This window comes from Micropterus dolomieu, unplaced genomic scaffold (genome assembly GCF_021292245.1).
Source record: "Micropterus dolomieu isolate WLL.071019.BEF.003 ecotype Adirondacks unplaced genomic scaffold, ASM2129224v1 contig_11513, whole genome shotgun sequence".
Classification (NCBI taxonomy): Eukaryota; Metazoa; Chordata; class Actinopteri; order Centrarchiformes; family Centrarchidae; genus Micropterus; species Micropterus dolomieu.
This window is the reverse complement of record NW_025740499.1, coordinates 1-4,696: the sequence shown is the minus strand read 5'-3', so window position 1 is coordinate 4,696 and position 4,696 is coordinate 1. Positions and strand designations below refer to the sequence as shown.

The window sequence follows — 4,696 nt, the reverse complement described above, 5'->3', positions numbered from 1 at the left end:
TGCTGGGTCTGTTCAGCGGACATGTGGAAGAGTGGTTTCTGGTGTTAGAGCCAACATATGGTGGCGGTAAATTCTGATCTGGCCTTTTGTGTGTCTCTCCTCATCATTTAGACCTGCATCCCTTATCTGTTTTGCCATTAACCCTGCCACTGACTTTGCTTCTTCCCCCATTTCTCAAAAGCTTGCCAATCAATCTTTCTTTGCTCTCCATAAACAATCTGGACTCAGTGTGCCTGGGGTAGGAAAAATGCCTTCAGGTTCATCGTGCCAAAGTGGAACATCAACAACCACGCTTTCCCCATTTGTCTGTTCTTCTACTGACTCACACTCACTGAATGGATTTGCTTTTAGTTGCAATGGGCTTTGTCATTCACTCGGATCAAACACACACTAACTCTGGAGAAACCCTCTCAGCCGTATGACACTCGTTTTCTATATTTATCATCTCATCCACACCCAGATATTTTCCCTCCTTAGTTGAACATAATGCTTGAAACAAACACTTATCAAGTCACAAAACTTTAAAACTCTAAATGGAAAACATCTGGAATGTTCTAAGATGTGTTATTTATAGTATAACGAAACTAATTATGATCATGCAACACACGGCTATGGGCCAGAGTTTGACCCAGGCCGCTGCAGCAAGGATTGAAATTTTTTTTCTCTTCTCGCCATGGTGAATCGTATCAGAGCTCCATTGATGAGGCTTTTTTCCATCCATCAGGTTCAGCTTACTCAGTTGATTGAACTGATTCTGATCAGCTGTTCGTTTCCCAGCTCAGGCTCAGAGTTTGTTAAACCTGCTTTCTGAAACAGGCCAAGGTCAGAGCTGGCAGACGCAAACACTTCTCAGTTTAAGGCTTTAATGTTCTACTAATCCAAGTGAAAGCCAGTGAGCCACACCCTGGCACTGGTGGCCTGCTGGAAAGCAGCCTGCGTCGCTCTTTAACAAGGCGGCAAGTGAAACACTTTCACTTTCCTTTGGCAGAACCTGCCTCAGTCACAGAAGTGAGAGACCACACAGGCTTCATACTGTAACATGTAAGTCAGAGGATCACTGCATTGATTGTGATGGATTAACAATCCAGTCTGTTGTTGAGCAGAGCATCGCTTTCTTCTGATGGACATCAGCCTCTTTCTTTCACATCGGTTACTATTTGTTTTATAGCGATGTCCGACGGTGAGTCCATCAAATATAGAGTCTCTGGTGAAACTAATCTTTCACTCAGCAGCTACTAACAGAGTTTACAGGCAACAGAGAGAGAAAGAAAATAATAAATCTTTATTTATAGAGCACTTTAGAGCCCTCCACCCGTCCCTGTCGGGCTGTGGTCACCAGCGGTCCCGGCTGCGGTGACCCGTCCCTGTCGGGCTGTGGTCACCAGCGGTCCCGGCTGCGGTGACCCGTCCCTGTCGGGCTGTGGTGACCCGTCTCTGTCGGGCTGTGGTGACCCTGTCCTTGTGAAGCCGGCTGGCCTCCAGCTGCTGGATTCCGGCAGAGATGCGTCTCTCACGCTGTTGCTGTGAGTTTATTGCTGCTCTCACTAGCAGATATTGTCAGCTGTAGGTCTCGTGCTGTATTTGATGCTTGTATAATCAAATAGAAAAATGTACGTCTCTTTGGATAAAAGCGTCAGACGAGTTCATGTAATGATTACTGTGCTGATGGCGTCCTGACAGTGTCTGTGGATATGGAGGCCCCCCTGTGCTGCAGTTCGCCCGGCTGGACTGTCACTTAGAAACGGAGCACAAAATGGCGGTAGGCTTTTGCCCTTTTGTGAAAGCATGTTTTTGCTTTGCTGCCACTTCAGAGACCTGATATACGTCGATCTGAGTCTGTAACGGAAATTTTTCAGATGCTGTGGCTCAGCGTCTCACTTTATGTTCTGTGCTCACAGAGGGATGCAAGGACAGAGGTTTTGTTAAACCAACGAAGGGTCGCCATTACCTCATGTGTACACAGTTTCCAGAAGAAGAGGAGGCCTCGCCACCAAACCCGAGCGAGGGCTGCAGCAGCTGGTCGGCTGAGGATTCCTCAAGCATCTCACAGTACGGGGGTCAACTTCTCTAAACTTCTTTCTTCCTTGCAGCTGTTCACATCTAACCTTGAGCGGGAGGTCGACAGCTTTCCAGATTTCTGCTGGCTTGTGTAATATTTTGTCCTGTGTATATATTATTTGTATAGTGGGTAGCCATTCAGACTATGAATGTGTGGTCAAATTTAGCTCCTGCTGGTCTAGAGGTGGCTTTACTAATAACCTGAAATAACATTAACTTCTTACCTCTTGGGGTTTGTGAAAGGTGTAATGCTTGCAAAGTACTTGTCGACTTACTTCTCCACAGAAAAAGGAGAATGAAGCGCTGCCCGTTGTGCAGAGTGCGCTGTGCCAGTCGCTCAGAGCTCCTCAGGAGTGCGCACGGTGTCACGGATCAGAAAGAGCGCATACTCGTGCTGGGAAAGGCTTCAGGAAGGTAAGTGAAACGCACGCAAACGCACTACATAGGCTGCTGCTAGTTCAGCCAGCCCGCCCCACAAAAAAGACTTTGGTTTGTAAAGTAATAATGTACTCTTCTCAGTTACTCAGCCTGCATCGCCCTGACATTTCAGTAACACTTTCTTCTTCTCTGCTTTACAGAGTACCTGATAGCAAAGTTCAACAGTAACTTGAGGTCCAGGCCGAGCAGGAGGGATAAACGCCAACTTAAGAAGGCTGTTTTGTACATCACATGTGGGGGATGAAAAGCCCCCCCCCTCTCATGTTTTTAAAGACAGGGAAGGTCTTAAGGTAAATGTTGTTGTCTGGTAACTGCTGACATCAGTGTGACACTCATCCGTAGGCCTTTTCTATTGGTTAGGTGGATAGCAAAGAAGAGGCAGAGCCCGGCAGAACCCAGAAGGGGCCACCTGGTAGCCATCAGGAGGTTCTTGGTGTTCCTGAGGAGGGAGGACTTCTCCCAGGTGATGAGGCCATATGAAGGTCTGTCTGCAACATGAGGTCCAGTTCCTGTGTTCCTTCCTCAAGTCCGTCTGTCTGCAGCACAGGTGATGTCGCTGGACAGGGTGCTGAAAAGGGAACTCTCCAGCCTCCCAAAGCAGACCGGGACCCGCCCCCAGGGGGAGGTCCAGTCTGGTGAGTCTGAAGTTTACTACAAACTGGGTGGCAACTCATAGCTGTCATGGAATGCTTTAACAGAGAAGTTTCTCTCACCAGAGCAGATCTGCTCTTCATTCGAGCAGTGGCACGAATATGCCGTTTCCATTTCTTCACCAATAGGTCTTTCAGAAGATGGGAAGAGAAAAGGGCCAAAAACCACCGCAGCCACAGATGCTAATCCGTGGAGAGGACTCAAACAAAACTGAAGTCACACCAGAGGCGTGCGCGACCTCAGAGGAGACGGACGACAGATGAAGAGGACCAAAAAGTTGGAAGCACCGATGCACAGCATAACTTAGCATCTCACTGTGTGGGGGGGGAACTTCTTACCTCATCTTTTTTACTCCTCTGAAGAAGTTGCTGAGGCTAAGCCGCCCCACTTTCTCCACCCACTAATATTACACTGCAGACTTACTGCCAAAATGTTTCACACAGCCTCTATCAGACTTTGTATAAAACTTATACACCGTCAAACATCGCTTTAGCTTACTTCATTTCATGTTTTCTTATTGCAGGACAGTGGTTGTTGCCTGCCCAAAGCCAACTGTAAGTATAATGCAAGAAATTCTGTTCTGTACTTGAACACTTTTTCATACACAAAACCTCACTGCTCTCTCTTTGCTGTGTTTCAGAGGAGGAGGGTTTTAAGGAACCCCGACGATCTCAAGGCAGATATCCGGAGAGTCTGCCGTGATGTGTGGAGTGAAATGATCACCGTTGGAATGGTAAATATCACAGCGTGTCTTGTGACGGACATGATGTCCCTGTTATTTGTGTAATAAGGATCATTTCCCAGAGAGCAACTTGTTTGCCCTTTCAGAGGGATTACACCTGATTGCATGCACAGTTACAGCATGTTCACAAAAACGTTCAGCCCGGATTATACTTAACCTTTTCCAAACTGATACCTTTCCACTAAACATCCTGATTGTTTGCTGTGTTTGATTTTTAGATGAATGCCGTTCTCAGCAGACGGCCAGCACTTTGGCAGAAATACCACAAACTCAAGTTAACCATACACAACTAACGAGCTCTGGTCCTCAAATTGCAGGCAGAGTGATTTTTTAATTATTTTTTATTTTGTTAGAGCATTTTTTAAGCTGTTTTATTTATTGCAGGGTTTCATCTTAATGTATTTTATATTTCTTTCATTGTAGTGTAACTAAACAAATGTGTGTTTTCAATTTAATAAATGTTGAATGTGTTTGAATTCACATCTTTTTGTCTTTATTTTAATTAGAGATGATTGGTGTCTCTAAAATTGTCGTTAGGTGTGAGTGTGACTGGTTGTTTGTGTGTGGCCCTGCGATGGACTGGTGACCTGGCCAGGGTGGACCCCGCCTTTTGTAACGCTGGGATTGGCTCCTCTGAGTAAACAGCACGTCTCACCATTTTCAGAGGTTCTACAAACCAATTGATTAATGGGAGAACAGTCCCACAAACAACATTTACAAAGTCAAACTGTTTTACAAAGTGTATCATGTATTATAATAATCATCTGATTTATATAGCACCTTTCACAAACCCAAGGACGCTGAAAC

At 45.8% G+C, this 4,696-nt stretch overlaps 1 long non-coding RNA gene across 2 annotated transcripts; it reads left to right on the top strand.

Annotated features, from left to right (window-relative positions):
* The first annotated feature begins 849 nt into the window (after positions 1-849).
* Positions 850-4,275, top strand: LOC123965859. 2 transcript variants are annotated; one of them, XR_006823796.1, is made up of 8 exons: positions 850-1,041; positions 1,899-2,049; positions 2,344-2,472; positions 2,637-3,131; positions 3,276-3,423; positions 3,671-3,701; positions 3,788-3,880; positions 4,108-4,275. It is a non-coding gene; the product is annotated as an uncharacterized LOC123965859 (long non-coding RNA). The 2 variants fall into 2 exon arrangements; XR_006823795.1 differs by having other exon boundaries at positions 3,276-3,701.
* Positions 4,276-4,696: the final 421 nt, after the last annotated feature.